At 35.5% G+C, this 15,156-nt stretch overlaps 1 protein-coding gene across 1 annotated transcript in view; it reads right to left on the bottom strand.

Moving 5' to 3' along the window:
• Positions 1–15,156, bottom strand: part of LOC116738012 (ADP-ribose glycohydrolase MACROD2-like) — a 541,527-nt gene that overhangs the window by 481,141 nt on the left and 45,230 nt on the right. The window lies entirely within an intron of this gene.

Below are 15,156 nucleotides of genomic sequence, written 5' to 3'. Positions count from 1 at the left end.
ATATGTTTGTAACTGTAGACTGTGGGTAAATATCTTTTTGACATTTTTGAAATCACTATGTATTTGTGTGCCTCTCTGACACAAAATGTTTCAAAATGTCATTTTAATATTTTGTCATACCACAAAAATGAACAAATTTTAAAGGCCAGGCTTCAAAATATTATACAGTGATCATTTCTGTAAGATCTCTGGGGAGCAGAACCAACACCCAACTACTGACTAACTTATATCAAGATTTTACAGGTCTAGCACAGAGGCAGATATTTGACAAATACACAGCAAATACATTATTCATTGGCCAGTTGATTACTGAATATGTTTATGTCTAAGAGGATCTGGTTTGTTCTACAGGGGCAAAAATACACAATAATGGGCCATGGTATCACATACAAAACTGTAACTCATTTGTGGAACTTAAACAAAAAGTAAAAATTTTCAGAAGATATGATTTAACCTGTAGTAGGCACCTGAATGTAAACAAAACAGGGAAAGGAGGAAAGTATAAGGCCTAAGTTAATAAAGAGGAAAACCTGGAATTCTACATAATTTTTTTAAAAGAGACCTTGGAACTCTACAAGATGAAGAATGCAAAGGCCTCAGTCTTCCCCAAAGTTACAGAACTAGTTGATGGCAGTTTCAGTATTCCTTTCCCTCCATAATGATGACTCACACAGTTTGCATGTGGTGTTTTGGTTTCATTATCTAAAAGAACATCTCTATTTGTATTATAGCTATATCTGTACCTGTACCATCCCCTCTTCTAAGAGTCAGTACAGAATGGTGATTGAAAACCAGGCTCTGGAAGCATTATGCCTTGATTTGAATCCCAGCTCCATCACTTACTAGCATGGATCAAATTTAACTTTTCTGGGCCTCAGTTGACTTGCCTGTAAAATGGGGTTAGTCTTTATCTTATAGGGTTGTTGTGAGAATTAAATGGATTAAGATTTAAAGTATGTGAAACAGTGCCCTACTCACAGTGAAAACACAATAAATGTTAACTAGCAGAAGGAAGAGGAAAATTACTACTAATCTGGAACTAGGTAAAATGCCTTTTTTTTTTTTTTTGCCATACATGCCACCCAGCACAATACTTACTTTTCAAAAATACTGACTATGCTCAAATACCTCTCTTCTGGCAGGAAACCCAAAAGTGACTCAACCAATGAACTGGGAATAGAGAAGAAAGTTTCTCACTCTGAAGCACAGAAGACATTAAAATTTGGTGAGTACATACAGACATACAGAGGTATGCCAGAGTCAAGGAAACTGCAAGGGAGAATGTGAAGATCACGAGAGAATAGAAGCTAGCAGTCCCAATGCTAATAAGAGAACAAAACAGGTGGGCAAGATGTCCAGAAGGAATCTGGGTTAACTGGCTAGAACTGTCATGCATGACAGTCTATGGCTTGGCTTTCTGTTCTGTTCAGCCTTAGCAGGGCACATAGGAGTCCTGCCAAATTTAAAGGAGAAGTTGAACTAACACACCAACTGAGTTTGAAAACTATTTGCTCTTCCTTTCCCTACAGGGTGCTAAAAGCTACAACACACTGGAGATCTTTGACTTAGACTGGATTAAGTTAAACATTAAAATATGAAAATAATTTTCTTTAGCTCTAGTTCTTTTTTCCTAAATAGTATTAAATTTTTCTCCCATAATTCTTTGAATATTATAATTACTAAACTAATATAATTACTAATCTTAATTCATCTTTATTCATAAGCTCTTTTCATTTATTATTAATATAATTTAGTTAACAGCTGAACTGAACTTGGCACTGTGCCAGATGTTATACAATTTAAACATCCAGCTGTTATCCACCAAACACCAGTAAAAGGAATCACTAACCTATTTAATCAATAAATAAAATTGGAAGGGAGCTTGAATAGAAACACAGTTCCCTAAAGAAGCTCTTAATCTTATCCTGAAGTAAGACTGTGGCAATGGATACAGGAAAGAGCAAATGCCAGCAAAAACACTCAACAGGAATATTTAACAAAGTGTTAGGGTCTCAGTGGAGGAGGGAGAACAGGAAATTGCTTAGGCTGACTTCCTGGTTTCTGATCTAGGTGGCTATGACAGGCAAGAGCTAGTTTGGGAAGAAAGATATTAAGTCAATCTTGGGTATCTTAAACCTGAACTTCCTGCAGAATATTTAAGTACAAGTGTTATATGTACACAGGTCTTGGTGCATAAAAGAAAGGTTTTCAGGGGGCGCCTGGGTGGCTCAGTCAGCTAAAGGTCTGACTCTTGGTTCCGACCCAGGTCATGATCTCAAATTTTGTTGAGTTAGAGCTCCATTTGTGCTCTGTGCTGTGGATGCGAAGCCCACTTGTGATTCTCTGTCTCTCTGTCTCTCTGTCTCTCTCTCTCTCTCTCTCTGCCCCCTGCATCTTTCTCTCTCAACATAAGTAAATAAACTTTAAAAAAAGAAAAAGAAAAAGAAAAAGAAAAAGAAAAAGAAAAAGAAAAGAAAGGTTTTCAGGCTAGAAATGCAGATTCGGAGACATCATTATGTGGTAGGGGCCCCAGGTGATATCATCATGGGTGCACATGTAAAGGAAAGCGGGCCAAGGACAGAACACTGGCGAGCCCAACCTTCATAAGCAAGGCTAAGGGGAAGAACATGAAAAAGATGCAAAGAACAAATACTTAGGAGAAAAAAACAGCAGAAGCCATATGGAGGAAAAAGTTTAATAAACAAGTGATCAGTAGCTCCAGAGGTCACAGAGAATAGAAGGACTAAAAATGTCCCATTGGATGTAACATTATGTCATCACAGTGGACCTTGGCAAGAACAGTTTCAATAAAGCCAGATGGATATGCCTACAGCCAAACTTAGACTAGTACTGCCCCAGAAGATGGTAGAAAAATAAGATGGGTGGAACCTGTGTCCCTGAACGGCCACATGGAGCTGAACTTCCAGTTGACCTGAAACACTCCCCTATAAAGTAAGAAATAAAGTAAAATATTTAAACCATGGAATCATTACTAAGTCTCTTTGTTACAACAGCCCAGCCTTTCCCTAGCTTACCCATCCAGCAAACAAATATACCACAATTTATCTAATCGATTCCTTTTTGAGAACATTTATTTCCAATTTTTTTATTGTTAAAAATTATACTATAACATGAAAACCTTTATTTACACATAAATCTTCTAATATATCTCTGGTTATACCTTTGTTTTCAACTCCTAAAATAAAATAACTGAGTCACACACAGGCTTTAGAAGCAAACTACAAGATCATTCTGCTTTACTTTCATAGGCATAAGGGGAACACACGAACAAACATGGCTCATATGCTGAGATAACTTCAAAAAAGATAAGGTGATGGTGGGAAACCTCTCATGATGTATATCAAATAATCACACTAAACACTTTAAATATCTTACAATCTTATTGTCAATTATACCTCAATAAAGCTGAAAGAAACAAAGTTTTTTAAAGATAAGATCTGGCCATTGGATAAGAGCTCCCTGTTTATCCAAACATGGTTGAAAGTTGTAGACGTCCAATTTCACCAGATGCTACATCTTCATTACTCTTCCAATTAGTCACCCTTACGCCCTCTCACTGTAGTTCAATTTTAACCTTCCTAACTCATATCCAACTAGTCTGTAAATCCTGCCAACTCTTCTCCTAAAATATCCCAAATTCGGGGCGCCTGGGTGGCGCAGTCGGTTAAGCGTCCGACTTCAGCCAGGTCACGATCTCGCGGTCCGTGAGTTCGAGCCCCGCGTCAGGCTCTGGGCTGATGGCTCAGAGCCTGGAGCCTGTTTCCCATTCTGTGTCTCCCTCTCTCTCTGCCCCTCCCCCGTTCATGCTCTGTCTCTCTCTGTCCCAAAAATAAATAAACGTTGAAAAAAAAAAATTAAAAAAAAAATATCCCAAATTCATTTTCTCCTCTTGACACTCACTGAAATTACACTGGTGTATTAAGCATTAAAGTAAAGTGAATCAAAAGATAAAGGTCCCTTGTCCTAATCTATCTTAGCATCCTCATTTTCTACAATTCACCCATCACCCTGCTCTCATCAAACCAGCCTCTTGAATGCTTCTAGGTCTTAGCAAATATTATTCTCACTAACTTGAATGTCATTTCCTTTCATCCCTTTGACAAACTCCTACTCATCTGTTAGGAGCTAGTACAAATGTCACATGTTTTGTGAATTCTCCACTACCCCGAATAACTTTGTCATTCAGTATATTATATAGTTATCAATTATTTTATAAATGATTCTCAGCCTCTGAAATGAGAACACCAAGGCTAGATTCATGTCTTTTGCATATTTGAGTCATTCCAGATTCCTAGTACAATGAATGATACATTGTAGATACTCAAACATTTACTAAAGGAAAGAAAGGAAGACTGGAGGGAGCACAGCAGACAAGGATAAAACATAAAAGAAACTATAACAAAGGAAATTTTCAAAATCAAGGCTACCGACTTGAAATATTTTTGGTGAATAATAACAAAGACTTCTGTCAAACTAAAGTAAATTTCTTTGCAGACACAGTAATGACTTGGATATGATATTTTAATTTCCTGCTTCACAATTCACTAACTTTCAAAGCTTCTATTTTTTTTTTCTTTTATCTTTAAGGTAAGTTCAGCAAGTGTTTTACATAGAACAAGACAAAATCTTTTGGAATAAGGCTGAAGACATCTTCATTTTAGCAAGCTTTAAGCTGATTTTTTAAATACATTAAAGTTGGAGGGCCATTGCTCTAAAATATTATTTTACACCTAAAATCATTGACAATTACATTTTTAAGCTTTTATTTAAATTCGTTAGTTCTCACTTATCATCAAAAAAATACAAATCAAAACCATGATAAGGTACCACCTCACAACTGTCGGAATGACTAAAATGAACAACACAAGAAACAACAGGTGTTGGCAAAGATGCAGAGAAAAGGGAACCCTCTTGCACTCCTGGTGGGAATGCAAACTGGTGCAGCCACTCTGGAGAACAGTATGGAGGTTCCTCAAAAAACTAAAAATAGAACTATTCCATAACCCACCAATTGCACTATTAGATATTTACCCAAGGGATACAAAAATACAGATTCAAAGGGGTACATTATATAGCAGCATTATCAATAATAGTCAAAGTATCGAGAGAGCCCAAACGTCTACCAACTGATGAATGGATAAAGAAAATGTGAAGTGTGTATACACACACACACACACACACACACACACACACACACACGTGTAATAGATGGAATATTACTCAGCCATCAAAAAGAATGTAATTTTGCCATTGCAATGATGTGTATAGAGCTAGAATGTATTATGCTAAGTGAAGTAAGTCAATCAGAGAAAGAAAAATACCATGATTTCACTTATATGTGGGATTTAAGAAACAAAACAGGTGAACATATGGGGGAAAAGAGAGGGAAACAAACCACAAGAGACTCTAATGATAAAGAACAAACTATGGGTTGACAGAGGGAGGTGCGTGGGTAGTAAGAAGGGCACTTGTGATGAGCACTCAGTGTTGTGAGTGATGAATCAATGAATTCTACTCCTGAGACCAATACTGCACTGTGTATCAACTAACAAAAATTTAAATGAATCAGTCAATCCAAAGAAAGAATAAAAAAATTTTTTTTAATAAATTTCCAGTTAACATACAATGAAATATTAGTTTCAAGTATACAATATAGTGATTCAACACTTTCATACAACACTCAGCCCTCATCACAACTAGTGTACTCCTTAATCCCCATCACCTATTTAACCCATCCTCCCACCCACCTTCCCTCAGGTAACCATCAGTTTGTTCTCTGTAGTTAAGGGTCTGTTTCTTTGTTTGCTTTTTTCCCCTTTGTTCACTTGTTTCATTTCTTAAACTCCACATATGAGTGAAATCATATGGTATTTGTCTTTCTCTGACTTATTTCACTTAGCATAATACTCTCTAGCTCCACCCATTTCCTTGCAAATGGCAAGATTACACTCTTTTTTTATGGCTGAGTAATATTACAAAGTTGTAGTGATCACACAGTATGGTACTGGCACAAAAATGTATACATAGATCAATTGAACAGAATAGAAAACCCAGAAATGAACCCACAACTATATGGTCAGTTAATCTTTGCTAAAGCAGGAAAGAATATCCAATGGAAAGAAGACAGTCTCTTTAACAAATGGTATTGGGAAAACTGGACAGCAACATGCAAAAGAATGAAACTGGATCACTTTCTCACAACACACACAAAAATAAATTCAAAATGGATGAAAGACCTAAATGTGAGACCTGAAATTATAAAAATCCTAGAGGAGAACACAGGTAGTGACCTCTTTGACACTGGCTGTAGCAACTTCCTTCTAGATAAGTCTACTGAGGCAAGGGGAACAAAAGCAAATATAAATAACTGAGACTATATCAAAACAAAAAGCTTCTGCACAGCAAAAAAAAAGAATCAACAAAACTAAAAGGCAATCTACAGAATGGGATATGTGCAAATGACATCTGATTTGGGTTAGCATCTGAAATACATAAAGAACATATAAAACTCAACACCCCAAAAACAAATAATCCAATTAAAAAATTTTCAGAAGACATGAACAGAGACATGTTCCCAAAGACAACATACAGATGGCCAACAGACACATGAAAAGATGCTCAACCTCACTCATTATCAGGGAAATACAAATCAAAACTACCATGAGATACCACCTCACACTTGTCAGAATGGCTAAACCAACAACACAAGAAACAACAGGAGTTGGCAAGGATATGGAGAGGGGAACCCTTTTTCACTGTTGGTGGGAATGCAAACTAGTGCAACCACTCTGGAAAACAGTATGGAGGTTCCTCAAAAAATTAAAAATAGAACTACTCTACAATCCAGCAATTGCATTTCGAGCTATCTACCAAAAGAACACAAAAATGCTAACTCAAAGGGATACTTGCACCCTTATGTTTATGGCATTATCTACAATAGCCAAATTATGGAAACAGCCCAAGTGTCCACTGACTGATGAATGGATAAAGGAGATGTGGTATACACTGACATAATTTTAAAAGAATATTGGATAAAGAAGATGTGGTTTATATATACAATGGAATACTACTTGGCAATGAGAAAGAATGAAATCCGCGTGGATGGAACAGGAAAGTGTTATGCTAAATGAAATAAGTCAGGCAGAGAAAGACAGATACCATTATGTTTTCACTCATATGTGGATCTTGAGAAACTCAACAGAAGACCAGGGGGTTGGGGAAGGGGGGAAAAAAAGTTATAGAGAGTGAAGTAGGCAAACCATAAGAGACCCTTAAATACTGAGAACTGAGGGTTGATGGGGGGCGGAGAGAAGGGGAAAGTTGGTGACGGGCATTGAGGAGGGCACCTGTTGGGATGAGCACTGGATGTTGTATGGAAACCAATCTGACAATAAATTTCATTAAAAAATAATAAAAAAATAAAATTTCCATCCCAATATTGAGGCTGGAAAAAAAATAATAATATTGGAAGCCCAACAGACTTTATCAACCATGCAAACATTCATAGAAAGTAAAAGTTACTAATTTACTGACTCAGTATATTCCTGGGCTTCCCCATGTTGTCACAAACAGAAAGTATATATAAGTCTTAGCTATGCTTAAGATGCTGGTAATGATAAATTCCATAATAACTACACACGTGATCATTATTTTTGAGGTCATAAATTTGTAGAATGCATAAAATCTGCAATACTAAAATACTTAGGGAAAACAACCTGAAATTCTGGGGCAGCACCCTCTCAACCTTTTTCTTTAATGATTTTTACATGACGAAGATCAGACTTTCAGTACTGATATATAAAACCATACACATTTGCATAATCACCAACCTGTACTAGAAGTACCAGCCCTGAAGGAAAAGAACATATATTCACACCTTGAAAAACATTTTTATTTCTTAGGATTTCTTGACAAAATACACTACAGATTACTTTTAAATCTTTTCATATATTTATATGAAATTTTTAAAAAGAACTTTAAAAACTGACTCAATTAAAATGGAAAGAATTTTTCAGCAGCAAGACTTTTACAACAACTTTTCAGTGGAATCTTCTAAAAGATGCAACCAGTAGTATACCTATATGCGAAAATATTACAAAGTACATTTCAAAGGAAAAACCAAAAAAAAATAGCAACATTTTTCTGTGTGTGTATGCATGATGTTCATATCTCCAACGTGTGCATACATACAGACATGATAAGCTGAAATAAGCAATGTGACAGCTTTAAGGTAACTGGGGCATATAAAAATATACAATTTCCCCTCTTTCTAGTCATATTCTATTCACTTATAAGGATTCCCAAATGATAAAAGCCAGTGTATAAATAAGTCATAGGTACTCAAGAGGTACCCTTTCTGGTAGTAGGCACTGAAATCATTTAAAGAAAAATATTTAGATTCCCCTTCTGAGCACATGAATGATTACACTCCCCCCCACCCCACCCTCCGCCCCAGGTCTAAAATGCTTCTACTGCACATGCCTTCTGGAACTCCAGCTCTGAGATCAGAAATCTCCACTATATCCTTAGCTTAACTGCTGAATGTGTTCTTGACTTTTTGGACTCCACTGAAACTTAGTTGTCCTCTAAGAGTATCAACTCATTTCAAATGGAGGTTGTGTGTGTGTGTGTGTGTAGGTCTAACCGCATGTTCCTCAAGGCTAAGACATACAGTAAATGCTCCCCACTTCCATACCAAAGCCATTTCTTCACCTTCCTCAACTTCCCTTGAGGACTCCTCTTTTTTATTTTTGCTTGTATGAACAATACTGCTAAAGAACATTCTTGAGCATGTTATCATGTACACACATGCAAGGCTATCATGATGATATATACCTGGAAATGGAAGCATAGAGTCATTGAGTATTCATGGATTTAGTACCAACAAGCTTTCTCAAGTGGTTGTACCAATTTATACTTCAACTTATTTAAGTATAATTGAAGGCTCCTTTCCAGTCTTCTACAGTCTGGCTTCTGACCCTATTAATTCACTCAACAAGCTTCCCAAAGACTTACATATTGTCAAATCCAGTGACCACATTTCTGTTCCAATCTCAGTTTTTTACAAGTATTCAACAGAAACAACTATTCTTTTTGAAATACATCCTTTCCTTAGCTCCCATAACCTTTTATTGTCCTAGTTTTCTTCCTTTCTCACTAGTCACTCCTTCCAGTCTCTTTTGCTGGCTCTTGCTACCACCTCAAAATGTTAAAGATCCCCAAGTCTCAGTCCTGAGCTCCTTTTCTTTTCTCCATACATGTACTCAATCTGGGAATTTCATTCAGTCCCATGGTTTTAATTACCAAAAATGTTAATGGCTCCCAAAATTATTATCTTCAGCCCACATATCCTGAGATCTTTTATCAGGAAATTGTTCTACTTTTTAAATATATTTTAATTCCATCTACTTCTTTCCATTTCCATTGATTCCACCTGGCCCAAGTCACTATAAACCAATAACCTGGACTAGCTGGTCACCATTTCCATTTTTTATCCTCCCCACCTCCTACAATCCATTCTCAGCAACCAGAGTAATCCTTTTAAAATGGAAGTTCGCTCTCCTGTTGAAAATACTTCAGTAGCTTTGTGACAGACATTACTACTAACTGTCCCCTGGTATTTATTATCCATTTCTTCTGTTTAGTAATAACCCACACAAACAAGTTTTAACAGGGTACAACGCCAACCAGCAGGGGACTATATTTCAGAACCTCTCATGCTACTAAGAATGGCCATGTGAATAAGTAAGAACTAGAAATATAAGTGGAAGCTATACTTGAAAAGGAAGTTACTAGTCCTTCATTCCCTCTTTCTAAAGTTAGAGACATGGACGTATAGATGGTAAGCTGGCTTAGACCATAAAGAGAGGGGTAACACTTTATGAGATGGTTAAAGACCAAGACAGAAGGAACTAAGATCCTTGGACAACCTTATGGAATGGGCTCAGCTACCAATTCTGGACGGTTATTACATGAGAAAGAAACTCCTATTTTGTTGGACGACCTGTAGTTGGGTCTTTTTGCTACACATCAATTGAACCTACACTTTCCCACTGTACTTGGAATAAAGTCTAAGCTCCTTAACATGGCATGTAAAGTTCTATACAATTCAACACCAGTCATCTTTTTCCTCCCAAAACCTTGCTCCCATCCAAATGAAACTCTGCCCTAGATGTTCTTCCCCTGATATTTATATGGCTGGACCTTTTCTATTATCAACTCAAATATCATCTCCTCAGAAAAAACTTTCCTCACTTTCTGTTTTTAATGCACCCTGCAGTACCAAGCAGGAGAGGAGTTGGGATTGGGTATGAGAACAGGCAAATAACTGACAGAAGATATTATTTACTGATATCTTCAATATGTGATAAAATTGTGATTATTATATTGTATTATATTTATGTTATGAATAACATTAATAGTATCCTAGCACTAATGAAAGATTTTTTGTTTCATGTAACTTGGACTTTTATCAAAGCATAATACACATGCCAAAAAGTTCACAAATCATAAGATAACACAATTCACTGAATTATTCCAAAGTCAGAAACCCATATAAACCACTACCCATATCAAGAAACAAAACATCACTAACACCTAAAATCCCCCAGAGGGGAAGAGGTACTTCCCAATAACTACCCATCCCTTCTCTCATCCACAAAAGCAACCACTATCTTTCAGGTCTAATTCCTTAGTTCTGCCTGCTTTTGAATTTTATATGCATGGAATCATATACAATACATAGTATTTTATGGTTGATTTCTTTCAATGAAAATATGATTTGTGTAATTTTGTTGCATAGAGCTTTAATTTGTACATTCATTGCTCTACTCATTGTATTAAATATACCACAATTTATTTATCCATCTTACTGGTGATGACATTTTTGTTTCCAGGGTTTTCCTAACACAAATGATGCTGCTTTGAACAAGACTGCACTTTTAGTGGATACCTGTATGAATTCCTATTGATATCACTGAGATATACAGGCATTTGTGTACCTTATATATATATATATATATAGAGAGAGAGAGAGAGAGAGAGAGAGAGAGAGAGAGAGATCTAATGTATATATAGAGAGAGCTATCTCTAGAGACCTTATACATATATGTATATATAGAGAGAGAGAGAGACCTAATGTATATAGAGAGAGCTATCTCTAGAGACCTTATACACACACACACATATATATATATATATAGAGAGAGAGAGAGAGAGAGAGAGAGAGAGAGAGAGAAAGAGAGAGAGAGATCTAATATATAGAGAGATCTATAGATATGTATAGATCTATCTATATATATCTGTATACACAGGGCTGCCAGAATTTTCAAGTGATTTTCCCAAATTACACTGCTAGCAGCAGTGAATATTATCCATTTTCTGTTGACACTTGGTACTGTCAATCTTTTTAACTTTAGGCATTCTAGTGAGTTTTATAATAGTATCTCATTATGATTTTATATAGCACTTCCTTGAAGAATAAATTGAGCAATTTTTCACATATTTATTAGCCATTTGAGTATCCTCTTTTATAAACTGCCTGTTCAATTATCTTTCCCATTTTTCTGCTGGGTTATCTGTCTTTTTCATACTGATATATAGAAGTTCTTACATAATATGGACAAAATGTCTTTGTTAGATACATATGCTGCAAGTATCTTACATTCTTTGGTTTGCTTTTTCTCTCTTTCATTGTATGTTTTGATGACAGAAGTTCTTAACTTGTCAATGGTCCAACTTATCATTCCCTTCATGTTAGTAAGTTCTGTGTTCTGCTTAAGAAATATTTTCTTGCCTTAAGATATGAAGATATTCTCTTATAATGTCCACTAGAGACTTCATTTTTTAACTTTTCACATTTAGATCTTCAATCAATGTGCACAGTGGGAAGCAGATATCAAGTTTAATTTTTTTCCTATTTGGGTAACCAAACGACCAGCAACATTAAAAAGGTTAATTATTTTTAAGTGACGAAAAGTAAAACCCACTTTGAAGATATCAATTACAAATATTTAAGCATCAAATAACACAGCACTGAAACATGTTGGGAAGAATGAAAAAATGACAAACACACAACAATCATGCAAAACTTTAATATAATTCTCATAACCATATGACAGCAAAATACAGATGGGATGTAAATACATGTAATAAAGCCAATAAATAATATACCAAACTGCCTACCCCACAGAGGACTCACCTTATTTCTCAGTGTCTGGGGAGCATTTTAAATACTGATCTTACACATATCACAAGAAAAAAAATCTCAAAAAAGAGAAATTGTAGTTACCTTATTGTCTGGTCATATTATAATAAACCTCGAAATTAATACCTGTATTTTACACACTTAATTTTCATAATTTTAAAAATACCCTCTTAAATAATTTAGTTCAAGGAGGAAATCACAGCTGTATTTATAAAACACTTAAAAATATCAAAAACAGTACCTATCAAACCATATGGGACTTCGTCAAAGCTCTAATTAGAAGCAAATTTAGAATAATGAAAGCCTCCATAAAAAAGAAATAAAAATAAATGGGGATATTAAATTATTGGAAAGGAAAACGTAGAAGAGGCAATATAGGTAAAATTATATATTTTTTCAATTGGAGAGCAGAAAAACAAAAGAAGTGAAAATAATTCTAGTGCTTTAAAAATATTAATAAACATACCTCCACCCTAATTAAATATTTAAAAATAGAAAGGAAAATACAAGACATAAAATTGGTAATGATAAAAAGACTCAGATAAGGAAGAGATCAAATGTTATAATGAAATCCTATGTATAACTGTTTGCTAATACATTTTTAACTGAATAAAATTGACAATTTTTAAGGAAAAACAAATTATCATATTATCAAAAACCTGAAAAGACCGGTAACTATGCAAGAAATTGGAAAAACTATCAAATACATACCTCTATGAAACGCTATGGGTAAAATCTAATTATATCATGTATTATCCATTTGCAATCTGCATAATATCAGAGAAACTTCTGTAACACACTCCAGGGCTCCTATTAAGAAGTATTATCCATTTATTTAATTATTCATTCATTTAGTCATTCAACAATATTTATCTAATGAGGATCCTGTATGTACTGGACTCTGCTAAATACTAGAGATATAAACATGCACAAGCAAAATATGATCCCTGGACTCTAGAAGTTATAAAACAGGGACATGTAAATAGGCAATGACAATAGATATTTTATAACAAGAGAAGTCAGAGGGAAAAAAAGAGAACTGACCTCTAGCCTAACCAATGAGAATGGGAAGAAGAGGGTACAAGAGAGAACTGGAATATGGTGAACACCTATACTCTTTGCAATGTCAGATGTCACAAAAAGACATTTTCATTCATTCCTCTGAAAATCTCTGGACAGGTAACTTGCCCTGTGTACAGGCTGGTAACTAGAAGTGTAAGGATTCACACCCAAATTTTTTGTCTCCAAAGCTCCTGGGTTTTTCCCTTTAAAGGAAAATAAGAAGCCTAAGTGGCTATAACACATACACACACATACACACATTCAACTGAGGAAGGATAAAAGAGAACACAAACCCAAGAGCATCAAAAAGGTGGGGGGGCGGGGGGCGGCGGTGGTGGGAAGGGGACGAGGCTTTTCAACAAGATAATTAATGCATTTTTGGATGCTATCGCTAGAGGGCGGCATTACAAAGACTATGAATAACTTCTAACTACTAAATCAATAGGGGAAAAAAGGACTAGAGTAAAACTAAAGCATTTCAATGTTTAAGCTCATTTTTAAGTACTAAAAAGATGTTTTCCTATAGTTGAATAAATTTTAGAATGTCTAAATCATGTATAAGACAAGAAAAGAAATGCAGGTTTTTCTTTTTTAACATGAGGCATGTAGAAAACATTTCCTTGGAGTTTCATAGAACAAAGATTACTTGTAACACCAGTGAAGATAGATGAATAAGCCCATAAATACAAAAACTTATTTTCTAAATAAACTATAACAAAGCTAGAACAAATCAGCTTGTCAGTGTAAAAAAAAAACCACATCTTTTATATTCTCGCTTTTGTCAGCATATTAATAAAATTAATTTATCCCAAATAGAAAAATTTTCAGACAGGCAGAATTAGACCATTCAGTTAGAAACAAGCTTTTGAGAAAGGATCTTTTAACAAATAGCAAAAGGAGACAAAGAATTCTTCTGAAAGAAAATCATTATCTGCACTGTCTTACCTCCTAGTCACCCCATAATCCAGTTTTCTAGGTTGTAGCCCCACTGAAATTGCTCTGGACAAATTTGCCAGTTGTTGCTCTGTACTAAATATGAAAAACACTCTGCATTCTTTGTTTCTGCACCTCTTTGTAGCAACTGACACAAATTGAACAGTCTTCTTTAATGCAACCCTGATTCCTCATCTCTAGCACAGCCAAACCACCACTCCCTTTTACCATCAATAGGATTCTATTGGTCCTTTCACTGACCATTGTTAAAAGTTTAGAACTCCTTGGGGCTTCCTATCAGGCCTCTTCTCTTATAACTTTTTTCCTTAGAGAATCTTCACTCCACTACAGAGAGGGCTTTCCAAATCTCATTCTCCAGCCCCATTCTGACAACTGTTACAGTAGTCATCTCTAGATATTCTACAAGCATCTCGAATCCACACATCCAAGCCTAACTCTTCACTTTTCACCAAAAGTGTGATTCCTCGTATATCCCCCTTGCCCTTTAGTGGTTAATACAAACCAGTCAGTCACTCAAGACAGAAAATCTACTTCCAAATAATTTATTTCTGTCACCATTGCAATTGCCTTGGTTTTGACTGGAAATTACAAATTTAAGGGTGTTTTAATTGGCAATACAACAGTATTTAAAATTTTGAATGTGGATTCCTTCTGTGAGAAAGGGGAATATGTGCTGCATTTCCTTTCACCACAAAACCCGCCTCTCTTGAAAACCTCATGCCAGTGCCACTTCTCACATTCATGTTACCGGCCTTATATAACTTAAAGGAGTTTGGGGCTTAATTATTTGGACTTAAACCACCATCTTAGCCTGTCTACATAAAATTCAAGTCCCACATTTTACCTCTCTCCAATTCATCCTTCACACTGATACTAGAATATTACCTCTAAAATGCAAAGTGTGAGACTAACCA

The sequence above is a fragment of the Lynx canadensis genome, chromosome A3, assembly GCF_007474595.2.
Source record: "Lynx canadensis isolate LIC74 chromosome A3, mLynCan4.pri.v2, whole genome shotgun sequence".
NCBI classification, from domain to species: domain Eukaryota; kingdom Metazoa; phylum Chordata; class Mammalia; order Carnivora; family Felidae; genus Lynx; species Lynx canadensis.
This window is presented reverse-complemented; position numbering and strand designations above follow the sequence as displayed.